Below are 16,572 nucleotides of genomic sequence, written 5' to 3'. Positions count from 1 at the left end.
TAGTGAAATCTCCAATTCACCAAAGGGGTACCCCTTTCAGAAATCTTCGATTTCTCTAATATGGATTCGAGCAAGGTTTTGATATTGAATACTAAAGAATACAAGAGGGTCATGGTCACAAAAGTTGTAGCCCTATGTCTTAGGGATCTATGTATAAAATTTCGTGCAAATCCGGGGTGTGTATAGGGTGATACAGTCAAAATACTGAGGGATGTACGAATATTAGGAAAAAAACTTGTGAAAATTGCCCTCAAAAAGGGGAATTTTTTTTAAAATGTTGAATTAAGGCTCCGTTTCGACTCCAATATATTCATTTACCCATGAGATCTCTTGGGGAAAAATATCGAACGAGTTGAACACGAGGGTAATACATTTTGGAGAAATTAGTGAAATCTCCAATTCACCAAAGGGGTACCCCTTTCAGAAATCTTCGATTTCTCTAATATGGATTCGAGCAAGGTTTTGATATTGAATACTAGAGAATACAAGAGGGTCATGGTCACAAAAGTTGTAGCCCTATGTCTTAGGGATCTATGTATAAAATTTAGTGCAAATCCGGGGTGTGTATAGGGTGATACAGTCAAAATGCTGAGGGATGTACGAATATTAGGAAAAAAACTTGTGAAAATTCCCCTCAAAAAGGGGAATTTTTTTTTAAATGTTGAATTAAGGCTCCGTTTCGACTCCAATATATTCATTTACCCATGAGATCTCTTGGGGGAAAATATCGAACGAGTTGAACACGAGGGTAATACATTTCGGAGAAATTAGTGAAATCTCCAATTCACCAAAGGGGTACCCCTTTCAGAAATCTTCGATTTCTCTAATATGGATTCGAGCAAGGTTTTGATATTAAATACTAAAGAATACAAGAGGGTCATGGTCACAAAAGTTGTAGCCCTATGTCTTAGGGATCTATGTATAAAATTTCGTGCAAATCCGGGGTGTGTATAGGGTGATACAGGTAAAATACTGAGGGATGTACGAATATTAGGAAAAAAACTTGTGAAAATTGCCCTCAAAAAGGGGAATTTTTTTTAAAATGTTGAATTAAGGCTCCGTTTCGACTCCAATATATTCATTTACCCATGAGATCTCTTGGGGAAAAATATCGAACGAGTTGAACACGAGGGTAATACATTTCGGAGAAATTAGTGAAATCTCCAATTCACCAAAGGGGTACCCCTTTCAGAAATCTTCGATTTCTCTAATATGGATTCGAGCAAGGTTTTGATAATGAATACTAAAGAATACAAGAGGGTCATGGTCACAAAAGTTGTAGCCCTATGTCTTAGGGATCTATGTATAAAATTTCGTGCAAATCCGGGGTGTGTATAGGGTGATACAGTCAAAATACTGAGGGAAGTACGAATATTAGGAAAAAAACTTGTGAAAATTGCCCTCAAAAAGGGGAATTTTTTTTAAAATGTTGAATTAAGGCTCCGTTTCGACTCCAATATATTCATTTACCCATGAGATCTCTTGGGGAAAAATATCGAACGAGTTGAACACGAGGGTAATACATTTTGGAGAAATTAGTGAAATCTCCAATTCACCAAAGGGGTACCCCTTTCAGAAATCTTCGATTTCTCTAATATGGATTCGAGCAAGGTTTTGATATTGAATACTAGAGAATACAAGAGGGTCATGGTCACAAAAGTTGTAGCCCTATGTCTTAGGGATCTATGTATAAAATTTAGTGCAAATCCGGGGTGTGTATAGGGTGATACAGTCAAAATACTGAGGGAAGTAAGAATATTAGGAAAAAAACTTGTGAAAATTCCCCTCAAAAAGGGGAATTTTTTTTAAAATGTTGAATTAAGGCTCCGTTTCGACTCCAATATATTCATTTACCCATGAGATCTCTTGGGGGAAAATATCGAACGAGTTGAACACGAGGGTAATACATTTCGGAGAAATTAGTGAAATCTCCAATTCACCAAAGGGGTACCCCTTTCAGAAATCTTCGATTTCTCTAATATGGATTCGAGCAAGGTTTTGATATTGAATACTAAAGAATACAAGAGGGTCATGGTCACAAAAGTTGTAGCCCTATGTCTTAGGGATCTATGTATAAAATTTCGTGCAAATCCGGGGTGTGTATAGGGTGATACAGTCAAAATACTGAGGGATGTACGAATATTAGGAAAAAAACTTGTGAAAATTGCCCTCAAAAAGGGGAATTTTTTTTAAAATGTTGAATTAAGGCTCCGTTTCGACTCCAATATATTCATTTACCCATGAGATCTCTTGGGGAAAAATATCGAACGAGTTGAACACGAGGGTAATACATTTCGGAGAAATTAGTGAAATCTCCAATTCACCAAAGGGGTACCCCTTTCAGAAATCTTCGATTTCTCTAATATGGATTCGAGCAAGGTTTTGATAATGAATACTAAAGAATACAAGAGGGTCATGGTCACAAAAGTTGTAGCCCTATGTCTTAGGGATCTATGTATAAAATTTAGTGCAAATCCGGGGTGTGTATAGGGTGATACAGTCAAAATGCTGAGGGATGTACGAATATTAGGAAAAAAACTTGTGAAAATTCCCCTCAAAAAGGGGAATTTTTTTTTAAATGTTGAATTAAGGCTCCGTTTCGACTCCAATATATTCATTTACCCATGAGATCTCTTGGGGGAAAATATCGAACGAGTTGAACACGAGGGTAATACATTTCGGAGAAATTAGTGAAATCTCCAATTCACCAAAGGGGTACCCCTTTCAGAAATCTTCGATTTCTCTAATATGGATTCGAGCAAGGTTTTGATATTAAATACTAAAGAATACAAGAGGGTCATGGTCACAAAAGTTGTAGCCCTATGTCTTAGGGATCTATGTATAAAATTTCGTGCAAATCCGGGGTGTGTATAGGGTGATACAGTCAAAATACTGAGGGATGTACGAATATTAGGAAAAAAACTTGTGAAAATTGCCCTCAAAAAGGGGAATTTTTTTTAAAATGTTGAATTAAGGCTCCGTTTCGACTCCAATATATTCATTTACCCATGAGATCTCTTGGGGAAAAATATCGAACGAGTTGAACACGAGGGTAATACATTTCGGAGAAATTAGTGAAATCTCCAATTCACCAAAGGGGTACCCCTTTCAGAAATCTTCGATTTCTCTAATATGGATTCGAGCAAGGTTTTGATAATGAATACTAAAGAATAAAAGAGGGTCATGGTCACAAAAGTTGTAGCCCTATGTCTTAGGGATCTATGTATAAAATTTCGTGCAAATCCGGGGTGTGTATAGGGTGATACAGTCAAAATACTGAGGGAAGTACGAATATTAGGAAAAAAACTTGTGAAAATTGCCCTCAAAAAGGGGAATTTTTTTTAAAATGTTGAATTAAGGCTCCGTTTCGACTCCAATATATTCATTTACCCATGAGATCTCTTGGGGGAAAATATCGAACGAGTTGAACACGAGGGTAATACATTTCGGAGAAATTAGTGAAATCTCCAATTCACCAAAGGGGTACCCCTTTCAGAAATCTTCGATTTCTCTAATATGGATTCGAGCAAGGTTTTGATATTGAATACTAGAGAATACAAGAGGGTCATGGTCACAAAAGTTGTAGCCCTATGTCTTAGGGATCTATGTATAAAATTTAGTGCAAATCCGGGGTGTGTATAGGGTGATACAGTCAAAATACTGAGGGAAGTACGAATATTAGGAAAAAAACTTGTGAAAATTGCCCTCAAAAAGGGGAATTTTTTTTAAAATGTTGAATTATGGCTCCGTTTCGACTCCAATATATTCATTTACCCATGAGATCTCTTGGGGGAAAATATCGAACGAGTTGAACACGAGGGTAATACATTTCGGAGAAATTAGTGAAATCTCCAATTCACCAAAGGGGTACCCCTTTCAGAAATCTTCGATTTCTCTAATATGGATTCGAGCAAGGTTTTGATATTGAATACTAAAGAATACAAGAGGGTCATGGTCACAAAAGTTGTAGCCCTATGTCTTAGGGATCTATGTATAAAATTTCGTGCAAATCCGGGGTGTGTATAGGGTGATACAGTCAAAATACTGAGGGATGTACGAATATTAGGAAAAAAACTTGTGAAAATTGCCCTCAAAAAGGGGAATTTTTTTTAAAATGTTGAATTAAGGCTCCGTTTCGACTCCAATATATTCATTTACCCATGAGATCTCTTGGGGAAAAATATCGAACGAGTTGAACACGAGGGTAATACATTTCGGAGAAATTAGTGAAATCTCCAATTCACCAAAGGGGTACCCCTTTCAGAAATCTTCGATTTCTCTAATATGGATTCGAGCATGGTTTTGATAATGAATCCTAAAGAATACAAGAGGGTCATGGTCATAAAAGTTGTAGCCCTATGTCTTAGGGATCTATGTATAAAATTTCGTGCAAATCCGGGGTGTGTATAGGGTGATACAGTCAAAATACTGAGGGAAGTACGAATATTAGGAAAAAAACTTGTGAAAATTGCCCTCAAAAAGGGGAATTTTTTTTAAAATGTTGAATTAAGGCTCCGTTTCGACTCCAATATATTCATTTACCCATGAGATCTCTTGGGGGAAAATATCGAACGAGTTGAACACGAGGGTAATACATTTCGGAGAAATTAGTGAAATCTCCAATTCACCAAAGGGGTACCCCTTTCAGAAATCTTCGATTTCTCTAATATGGATTCGAGCAAGGTTTTGATATTGAATACTAGAGAATACAAGAGGGTCATGGTCACAAAAGTTGTAGCCCTATGTCTTAGGGATCTATGTATAAAATTTAGTGCAAATCCGGGGTGTGTATAGGGTGATACAGTCAAAATACTGAGGGAAGTACGAATATTAGGAAAAAAACTTGTGAAAATTGCCCTCAAAAAGGGGAATTTTTTTTAAAATGTTGAATTATGGCTCCGTTTCGACTCCAATATATTCATTTACCCATGAGATCTCTTGGGGGAAAATATCGAACGAGTTGAACACGAGGGTAATACATTTTGGAGAAATTAGTGAAATCTCCAATTCACCAAAGGGGTACCCCTTTCAGAAATCTTCGATTTCTCTAATATGGATTCGAGCAAGGTTTTGATATTGAATACTAGAGAATACAAGAGGGTCATGGTCACAAAAGTTGTAGCCCTATGTCTTAGGGATCTATGTATAAAATTTAGTGCAAATCCGGGGTGTGTATAGGGTGATACAGTCAAAATACTGAGGGAAGTAAGAATATTAGGAAAAAAACTTGTGAAAATTCCCCTCAAAAAGGGGAATTTTTTTTAAAATGTTGAATTAAGGCTCCGTTTCGACTCCAATATATTCATTTACCCATGAGATCTCTTGGGGGAAAATATCGAACGAGTTGAACACGAGGGTAATACATTTCGGAGAAATTAGTGAAATCTCCAATTCACCAAAGGGGTACCCCTTTCAGAAATCTTCGATTTCTCTAATATGGATTCGAGCAAGGTTTTGATATTGAATACTAAAGAATACAAGAGGGTCATGGTCACAAAAGTTGTAGCCCTATGTCTTAGGGATCTATGTATAAAATTTCGTGCAAATCCGGGGTGTGTATAGGGTGATACAGTCAAAATACTGAGGGATGTACGAATATTAGGAAAAAAACTTGTGAAAATTGCCCTCAAAAAGGGGAATTTTTTTTAAAATGTTGAATTAAGGCTCCGTTTCGACTCCAATATATTCATTTACCCATGAGATCTCTTGGGGAAAAATATCGAACGAGTTGAACACGAGGGTAATACATTTCGGAGAAATTAGTGAAATCTCCAATTCACCAAAGGGGTACCCCTTTCAGAAATCTTCGATTTCTCTAATATGGATTCGAGCAAGGTTTTGATAATGAATACTAAAGAATACAAGAGGGTCATGGTCACAAAAGTTGTAGCCCTATGTCTTAGGGATCTATGTATAAAATTTAGTGCAAATCCGGGGTGTGTATAGGGTGATACAGTCAAAATGCTGAGGGATGTACGAATATTAGGAAAAAAACTTGTGAAAATTCCCCTCAAAAAGGGGAATTTTTTTTTAAATGTTGAATTAAGGCTCCGTTTCGACTCCAATATATTCATTTACCCATGAGATCTCTTGGGGGAAAATATCGAACGAGTTGAACACGAGGGTAATACATTTCGGAGAAATTAGTGAAATCTCCAATTCACCAAAGGGGTACCCCTTTCAGAAATCTTCGATTTCTCTAATATGGATTCGAGCAAGGTTTTGATATTAAATACTAAAGAATACAAGAGGGTCATGGTCACAAAAGTTGTAGCCCTATGTCTTAGGGATCTATGTATAAAATTTCGTGCAAATCCGGGGTGTGTATAGGGTGATACAGTCAAAATACTGAGGGATGTACGAATATTAGGAAAAAAACTTGTGAAAATTGCCCTCAAAAAGGGGAATTTTTTTTAAAATGTTGAATTAAGGCTCCGTTTCGACTCCAATATATTCATTTACCCATGAGATCTCTTGGGGAAAAATATCGAACGAGTTGAACACGAGGGTAATACATTTCGGAGAAATTAGTGAAATCTCCAATTCACCAAAGGGGTACCCCTTTCAGAAATCTTCGATTTCTCTAATATGGATTCGAGCAAGGTTTTGATAATGAATACTAAAGAATAAAAGAGGGTCATGGTCACAAAAGTTGTAGCCCTATGTCTTAGGGATCTATGTATAAAATTTCGTGCAAATCCGGGGTGTGTATAGGGTGATACAGTCAAAATACTGAGGGAAGTACGAATATTAGGAAAAAAACTTGTGAAAATTGCCCTCAAAAAGGGGAATTTTTTTTAAAATGTTGAATTAAGGCTCCGTTTCGACTCCAATATATTCATTTACCCATGAGATCTCTTGGGGGAAAATATCGAACGAGTTGAACACGAGGGTAATACATTTCGGAGAAATTAGTGAAATCTCCAATTCACCAAAGGGGTACCCCTTTCAGAAATCTTCGATTTCTCTAATATGGATTCGAGCAAGGTTTTGATATTGAATACTAGAGAATACAAGAGGGTCATGGTCACAAAAGTTGTAGCCCTATGTCTTAGGGATCTATGTATAAAATTTAGTGCAAATCCGGGGTGTGTATAGGGTGATACAGTCAAAATACTGAGGGAAGTACGAATATTAGGAAAAAAACTTGTGAAAATTGCCCTCAAAAAGGGGAATTTTTTTTAAAATGTTGAATTATGGCTCCGTTTCGACTCCAATATATTCATTTACCCATGAGATCTCTTGGGGGAAAATATCGAACGAGTTGAACACGAGGGTAATACATTTCGGAGAAATTAGTGAAATCTCCAATTCACCAAAGGGGTACCCCTTTCAGAAATCTTCGATTTCTCTAATATGGATTCGAGCAAGGTTTTGATATTGAATACTAAAGAATACAAGAGGGTCATGGTCACAAAAGTTGTAGCCCTATGTCTTAGGGATCTATGTATAAAATTTCGTGCAAATCCGGGGTGTGTATAGGGTGATACAGTCAAAATACTGAGGGATGTACGAATATTAGGAAAAAAACTTGTGAAAATTGCCCTCAAAAAGGGGAATTTTTTTTAAAATGTTGAATTAAGGCTCCGTTTCGACTCCAATATATTCATTTACCCATGAGATCTCTTGGGGAAAAATATCGAACGAGTTGAACACGAGGGTAATACATTTCGGAGAAATTAGTGAAATCTCCAATTCACCAAAGGGGTACCCCTTTCAGAAATCTTCGATTTCTCTAATATGGATTCGAGCATGGTTTTGATAATGAATCCTAAAGAATACAAGAGGGTCATGGTCATAAAAGTTGTAGCCCTATGTCTTAGGGATCTATGTATAAAATTTCGTGCAAATCCGGGGTGTGTATAGGGTGATACAGTCAAAATACTGAGGGAAGTACGAATATTAGGAAAAAAACTTGTGAAAATTGCCCTCAAAAAGGGGAATTTTTTTTAAAATGTTGAATTAAGGCTCCGTTTCGACTCCAATATATTCATTTACCCATGAGATCTCTTGGGGGAAAATATCGAACGAGTTGAACACGAGGGTAATACATTTCGGAGAAATTAGTGAAATCTCCAATTCACCAAAGGGGTACCCCTTTCAGAAATCTTCGATTTCTCTAATATGGATTCGAGCAAGGTTTTGATATTGAATACTAGAGAATACAAGAGGGTCATGGTCACAAAAGTTGTAGCCCTATGTCTTAGGGATCTATGTATAAAATTTAGTGCAAATCCGGGGTGTGTATAGGGTGATACAGTCAAAATACTGAGGGAAGTACGAATATTAGGAAAAAAACTTGTGAAAATTGCCCTCAAAAAGGGGAATTTTTTTTAAAATGTTGAATTATGGCTCCGTTTCGACTCCAATATATTCATTTACCCATGAGATCTCTTGGGGGAAAATATCGAACGAGTTGAACACGAGGGTAATACATTTCGGAGAAATTAGTGAAATCTCCAATTCACCAAAGGGGTACCCCTTTCAGAAATCTTCGATTTCTCTAATATGGATTCGAGCAAGGTTTTGATATTGAATACTAAAGAATACAAGAGGGTCATGGTCACAAAAGTTGTAGCCCTATGTCTTAGGGATCTATGTATAAAATTTCGTGCAAATCCGGGGTGTGTATAGGGTGATACAGTCAAAATACTGAGGGATGTACGAATATTAGGAAAAAAACTTGTGAAAATTGCCCTCAAAAAGGGGAATTTTTTTTAAAATGTTGAATTAAGGCTCCGTTTCGACTCCAATATATTCATTTACCCATGAGATCTCTTGGGGAAAAATATCGAACGAGTTGAACACGAGGGTAATACATTTCGGAGAAATTAGTGAAATCTCCAATTCACCAAAGGGGTACCCCTTTCAGAAATCTTCGATTTCTCTAATATGGATTCGAGCATGGTTTTGATAATGAATCCTAAAGAATACAAGAGGGTCATGGTCATAAAAGTTGTAGCCCTATGTCTTAGGGATCTATGTATAAAATTTCGTGCAAATCCGGGGTGTGTATAGGGTGATACAGTCAAAATACTGAGGGAAGTACGAATATTAGGAAAAAAACTTGTGAAAATTGCCCTCAAAAAGGGGAATTTTTTTTAAAATGTTGAATTAAGGCTCCGTTTCGACTCCAATATATTCATTTACCCATGAGATCTCTTGGGGGAAAATATCGAACGAGTTGAACACGAGGGTAATACATTTCGGAGAAATTAGTGAAATCTCCAATTCACCAAAGGGGTACCCCTTTCAGAAATCTTCGATTTCTCTAATATGGATTCGAGCAAGGTTTTGATATTGAATACTAAAGAATACAAGAGGGTCATGGTCACAAAAATTGTAGCCCTATGTCTTAGGGATCTATGTATAAAATTTCGTGCAAATCAGGGGTGTGTATAGGGTGATACAGTCAAAATACTGAGGGATGTATGAATATTAGGAAAAAAACTTGTGAAAATTCCCCTCAAAAAGGGGAATTTTTTTTAAAATGTTGTATTAAGGCTCCGTTTCGACTCCAATATATTCATTTACCCATGAGATCTCTTGGGGGAAAATATCGAACGAGTTGAACACGAGGGTAATACATTTCGGAGAAATTAGTGAAATCTCCAATTCACCAAAGGGGTACCCCTTTCAGAAATCTTCGATTTCTCTAATATGGATTCGAGCATGGTTTTGATAATGAATACTAAAGAATACAAGAGGGTCATGGTCACAAAAGTTGTAGCCCTTTGTCTTAGGGATCTATGTATAAAATTTTGTGCAAATCCGGGGTGTGTATAGGGTGATACAGTCAAAATACTGAGGGATGTACGAATATTAGGAAAAAAACTTGTGAAATTTGCCCTCAAAAAGGGGAATTTTTTTTTAAATGTTGAATTAAGGCTCCGTTTCGACTCCAATATATTCATTTACCCATGAGATCTCTTGGGGGAAAATATCGAACGAGTTGAACACGAGGGTAATACATTTCGGAGAAATTAGTGAAATCTCCAATTCACCAAAGGGGTACCCCTTTCAGAAATCTTCGATTTCTCTAATATGGATTCGAGCAAGGTTTTGATATTGAATACTAAAGAATACAAGAGGGTCATGGTCACAAAAGTTGTAGCCCTATGTCTTAGGGATCTATGTATAAAATTTCGTGCAAATCCGGGGTGTTTATAGGGTGATACAGTCAAAATACTGAGGGATGTACGAATATTAGGAAAAGAACTTGTGAAAATTCCACTCAAAAAGGGGAATTTTTTTTTAAATGTTGAATTAAGGCTCCGTTTCGACTCCAATATATTCATTTACCCATGAGATCTCTTGGGGGAAAATATCGAACGAGTTGAACACGAGGGTAATACATTTCGGAGAAATTAGTGAAATCTCCAATTCACCAAAGGGGTACCCCTTTCAGAAATCTTCGATTTCTCTAATATGGATTCGAGCAAGGTTTTGATATTGAATACTAAAGAATACAAGAGGGTCATGGTCACAAAAGTTGTAGCCCTATGTCTTAGGGATCTATGTATAAAATTTCGTGCAAATCCGGGGTGTGTATAGGGTGATACAGTCAAAATACTGAGGGATGTACGAATATTAGGAAAAAAACTTGTGAAAATTGCCCTCAAAAAGGGGAATTTTTTTTAAAATGTTGAATTAAGGCTCCGTTTCGACTCCAATATATTCATTTACCCATGAGATCTCTTGGGGAAAAATATCGAACGAGTTGAACACGAGGGTAATACATTTCGGAGAAATTAGTGAAATCTCCAATTCACCAAAGGGGTACCCCTTTCAGAAATCTTCGATTTCTCTAATATGGATTCGAGCAAGGTTTTGATAATCAATACTAAAGAATACAAGAGGGTCATGGTCACAAAAGTTGTAGCCCTATGTCTTAGGGATCTATGTATAAAATTTCGTGCAAATCCGGGGTGTGTATAGGGTGATACAGTCAAAATACTGAGGGAAGTACGAATATTAGGAAAAAAACTTGTGAAAATTGCCCTCAAAAAGGGGAATTTTTTTTAAAATGTTGAATTAAGGCTCCGTTTCGACTCCAATATATTCATTTACCCATGAGATCTCTTGGGGGAAAATATCGAACGAGTTGAACACGAGGGTAATACATTTCGGAGAAATTAGTGAAATCTCCAATTCACCAAAGGGGTACCCCTTTCAGAAATCTTCGATTTCTCTAATATGGATTCGAGCAAGGTTTTGATATTGAATACTAAAGAATACAAGAGGGTCATGGTCACAAAAGTTGTAGCCCTATGTCTTAGGGATCTATGTATAAAATTTCGTGGAAATCCGGGGTGTGTATAGGGTGATACAGTCAAAATACTGAGGGATGTACGAATATTAGGAAAAAAACTTGTGAAAATTGCCCTCAAAAAGGGGAATTTTTTTTAAAATGTTGAATTAAGGCTCCGTTTCGACTCCAATATATTCATTTACCCATGAGATCTCTTGGGGAAAAATATCGAACGAGTTGAACACGAGGGTAATACATTTCGGAGAAATTAGTGAAATCTCCAATTCACCAAAGGGGTACCCCTTTCAGAAATCTTCGATTTCTCTAATATGGATTCGAGCAAGGTTTTGATAATCAATACTAAAGAATACAAGAGGGTCATGGTCACAAAAGTTGTAGCCCTATGTCTTAGGGATCTATGTATAAAATTTCGTGCAAATCCGGGGTGTGTATAGGGTGATACAGTCAAAATACTGAGGGAAGTACGAATATTAGGAAAAAAACTTGTGAAAATTGCCCTCAAAAAGGGGAATTTTTTTTAAAATGTTGAATTAAGGCTCCGTTTCGACTCCAATATATTCATTTACCCATGAGATCTCTTGGGGAAAAATATCGAACGAGTTGAACACGAGGGTAATACATTTCGGAGAAATTAGTGAAATCTCCAATTCACCAAAGGGGTACCCCTTTCAGAAATCTTCGATTTCTCTAATATGGATTCGAGCATGGTTTTGATAATGAATCCTAAAGAATACAAGAGGGTCATGGTCATAAAAGTTGTAGCCCTATGTCTTAGGGATCTATGTATAAAATTTCGTGCAAATCCGGGGTGTGTATAGGGTGATACAGTCAAAATACTGAGGGATGTATGAATATTAGGAAAAAAACTTGTGAAAATTCCCCTCAAAAAGGGGAATTTTTTTTAAAATGTTGTATTAAGGCTCCGTTTCGACTCCAATATATTCATTTACCCATGAGATCTCTTGGGGGAAAATATCGAACGAGTTGAACACGAGGGTAATACATTTCGGAGAAATTAGTGAAATCTCCAATTCACCAAAGGGGTACCCCTTTCAGAAATCTTCGATTTCTCTAATATGGATTCGAGCATGGTTTTGATAATGAATACTAAAGAATACAAGAGGGTCATGGTCACAAAAGTTGTAGCCCTTTGTCTTAGGGATCTATGTATAAAATTTTGTGCAAATCCGGGGTGTGTATAGGGTGATACAGTCAAAATACTGAGGGATGTACGAATATTAGGAAAAAAACTTGTGAAATTTGCCCTCAAAAAGGGGAATTTTTTTTTAAATGTTGAATTAAGGCTCCGTTTCGACTCCAATATATTCATTTACCCATGAGATCTCTTGGGGGAAAATATCGAACGAGTTGAACACGAGGGTAATACATTTCGGAGAAATTAGTGAAATCTCCAATTCACCAAAGGGGTACCCCTTTCAGAAATCTTCGATTTCTCTAATATGGATTCGAGCAAGGTTTTGATATTGAATACTAAAGAATACAAGAGGGTCATGGTCACAAAAGTTGTAGCCCTATGTCTTAGGGATCTATGTATAAAATTTCGTGCAAATCCGGGGTGTTTATAGGGTGATACAGTCAAAATACTGAGGGATGTACGAATATTAGGAAAAGAACTTGTGAAAATTCCACTCAAAAAGGGGAATTTTTTTTTAAATGTTGAATTAAGGCTCCGTTTCGACTCCAATATATTCATTTACCCATGAGATCTCTTGGGGGAAAATATCGAACGAGTTGAACACGAGGGTAATACAATTCGGAGAAATTAGTGAAATCTCCAATTCACCAAAGGGGTACCCCTTTCAGAAATCTTCGATTTCTCTAATATGGATTCGAGCAAGGTTTTGATATTGAATACTAAAGAATACAAGAGGGTCATGGTCACAAAAGTTGTAGCCCTATGTCTTAGGGATCTATGTATAAAATTTCGTGCAAATCCGGGGTGTGTATAGGGTGATACAGTCAAAATACTGAGGGATGTACGAATATTAGGAAAAAAACTTGTGAAAATTGCCCTCAAAAAGGGGAATTTTTTTTAAAATGTTGAATTAAGGCTCCGTTTCGACTCCAATATATTCATTTACCCATGAGATCTCTTGGGGAAAAATATCGAACGAGTTGAACACGAGGGTAATACATTTCGGAGAAATTAGTGAAATCTCCAATTCACCAAAGGGGTACCCCTTTCAGAAATCTTCGATTTCTCTAATATGGATTCGAGCAAGGTTTTGATAATCAATACTAAAGAATACAAGAGGGTCATGGTCACAAAAGTTGTAGCCCTATGTCTTAGGGATCTATGTATAAAATTTCGTGCAAATCCGGGGTGTGTATAGGGTGATACAGTCAAAATACTGAGGGAAGTACGAATATTAGGAAAAAAACTTGTGAAAATTGCCCTCAAAAAGGGGAATTTTTTTTAAAATGTTGAATTAAGGCTCCGTTTCGACTCCAATATATTCATTTACCCATGAGATCTCTTGGGGAAAAATATCGAACGAGTTGAACACGAGGGTAATACATTTCGGAGAAATTAGTGAAATCTCCAATTCACCAAAGGGGTACCCCTTTCAGAAATCTTCGATTTCTCTAATATGGATTCGAGCATGGTTTTGATAATGAATCCTAAAGAATACAAGAGGGTCATGGTCATAAAAGTTGTAGCCCTATGTCTTAGGGATCTATGTATAAAATTTCGTGCAAATCCGGGGTGTGTATAGGGTGATACAGTCAAAATACTGAGGGAAGTACGAATATTAGGAAAAAAACTTGTGAAATTTGCCCTCAAAAAGGGGAATTTTTTTTAAAATGTTGAATTAAGGCTCCGTTTCGACTCCAATATATTCATTTACCCATGAGATCTCTTGGGGGAAAATATCGAACGAGTTGAACACGAGGGTAATACATTTCGGAGAAATTAGTGAAATCTCCAATTCACCAAAGGGGTACCCCTTTAAGAAATCTTCGATTTCTCTAATATGGATTCGAGCATGGTTTTGATAATGAATACTAAAGAATACAAGAGGGTCATGGTCACAAAAGTTGTAGCCCTTTGTCTTAGGGATCTATGTATAAAATTTCGTGCAAATCCGGGGTGTGTATAGGGTGATACAGTCAAAATACTGAGGGATGTATGAATATTAGGAAAAAAACTTGTGAAAATTGCCCTCAAAAAGGGGAATTTTTTTTAAAATGTTGAATTAAGGCTCCGTTTCGACTCCAATATATTCATTTACCCATGAGATCTCTTGGGGAAAAATATCGAACGAGTTGAACACGAGGGTAATACATTTCGGAGAAATTAGTGAAATCTCCAATTCACCAAAGGGGTACCCCTTTCAGAAATCTTCGATTTCTCTAATATGGATTCGAGCAAGGTTTTGATAATGAATACTAAAGAATACAAGAGGGTCATGGTCACAAAAGTTGTAGCCCTTTGTCTTAGGGATCTATGTATAAAATTTTGTGCAAATCCGGGGTGTGTATAGGGTGATACAGTCAAAATACTGAGGGATGTACGAATATTAGGAAAAAAACTTGTGAAAATTGCCCTCAAAAAGGGGAATTTTTTTTAAAATGTTGAATTAAGGCTCCGTTTCGACTCCAATATATTCATTTACCCATGAGATCTCTTGGGGAAAAATATCGAACGAGTTGAACACGAGGGTAATACATTTCGGAGAAATTAGTGAAATCTCCAATTCACCAAAGGGGTACCCCTTTCAGAAATCTTCGATTTCTCTAATATGGATTCGAGCAAGGTTTTGATAATCAATACTAAAGAATACAAGAGGGTCATGGTCACAAAAGTTGTAGCCCTATGTCTTAGGGATCTATGTATAAAATTTCGTGCAAATCCGGGGTGTGTATAGGGTGATACAGTCAAAATACTGAGGGAAGTACGAATATTAGGAAAAAAACTTGTGAAAATTGCCCTCAAAAAGGGGAATTTTTTTTAAAATGTTGAATTAAGGCTCCGTTTCGACTCCAATATATTCATTTACCCATGAGATCTCTTGGGGGAAAATATCGAACGAGTTGAACACGAGGGTAATACATTTCGGAGAAATTAGTGAAATCTCCAATTCACCAAAGGGGTACCCCTTTCAGAAATCTTCGATTTCTCTAATATGGATTCGAGCATGGTTTTGATAATGAATACTAAAGAATACAAGAGGGTCATGGTCACAAAAGTTGTAGCCCTTTGTCTTAGGGATCTATGTATAAAATTTTGTGCAAATCCGGGGTGTGTATAGGGTGATACAGTCAAAATACTGAGGGATGTACGAATATTAGGAAAAAAACTTGTGAAATTTGCCCTCAAAAAGGGGAATTTTTTTTTAAATGTTGAATTAAGGCTCCGTTTCGACTCCAATATATTCATTTACCCATGAGATCTCTTGGGGGAAAATATCGAACGAGTTGAACACGAGGGTAATACATTTCGGAGAAATTAGTGAAATCTCCAATTCACCAAAGGGGTACCCCTTTCAGAAATCTTCGATTTCTCTAATATGGATTCGAGCAAGGTTTTGATATTGAATACTAAAGAATACAAGAGGGTCATGGTCACAAAAGTTGTAGCCCTATGTCTTAGGGATCTATGTATAAAATTTCGTGCAAATCCGGGGTGTTTATAGGGTGATACAGTCAAAATACTGAGGGATGTACGAATATTAGGAAAAGAACTTGTGAAAATTCCACTCAAAAAGGGGAATTTTTTTTTAAATGTTGAATTAAGGCTCCGTTTCGACTCCAATATATTCATTTACCCATGAGATCTCTTGGGGGAAAATATCGAACGAGTTGAACACGAGGGTAATACAATTCGGAGAAATTAGTGAAATCTCCAATTCACCAAAGGGGTACCCCTTTCAGAAATCTTCGATTTCTCTAATATGGATTCGAGCAAGGTTTTGATATTGAATACTAAAGAATACAAGAGGGTCATGGTCACAAAAGTTGTAGCCCTATGTCTTAGGGATCTATGTATAAAATTTCGTGCAAATCCGGGGTGTGTATAGGGTGATACAGTCAAAATACTGAGGGATGTACGAATATTAGGAAAAAAACTTGTGAAAATTGCCCTCAAAAAGGGGAATTTTTTTTAAAATGTTGAATTAAGGCTCCGTTTCGACTCCAATATATTCATTTACCCATGAGATCTCTTGGGGAAAAATATCGAACGAGTTGAACACGAGGGTAATACATTTCGGAGAAATTAGTGAAATCTCCAATTCACCAAAGGGGTACCCCTTTCAGAAATCTTCGATTTCTCTAAT

The sequence above is a fragment of the Humulus lupulus genome, chromosome 7 (genome assembly GCF_963169125.1).
Source record: "Humulus lupulus chromosome 7, drHumLupu1.1, whole genome shotgun sequence".
NCBI classification, from domain to species: domain Eukaryota; kingdom Viridiplantae; phylum Streptophyta; class Magnoliopsida; order Rosales; family Cannabaceae; genus Humulus; species Humulus lupulus.
The sequence above is the reverse complement of the archived record's forward strand: the minus strand, read 5'-3'. Positions refer to the sequence as shown.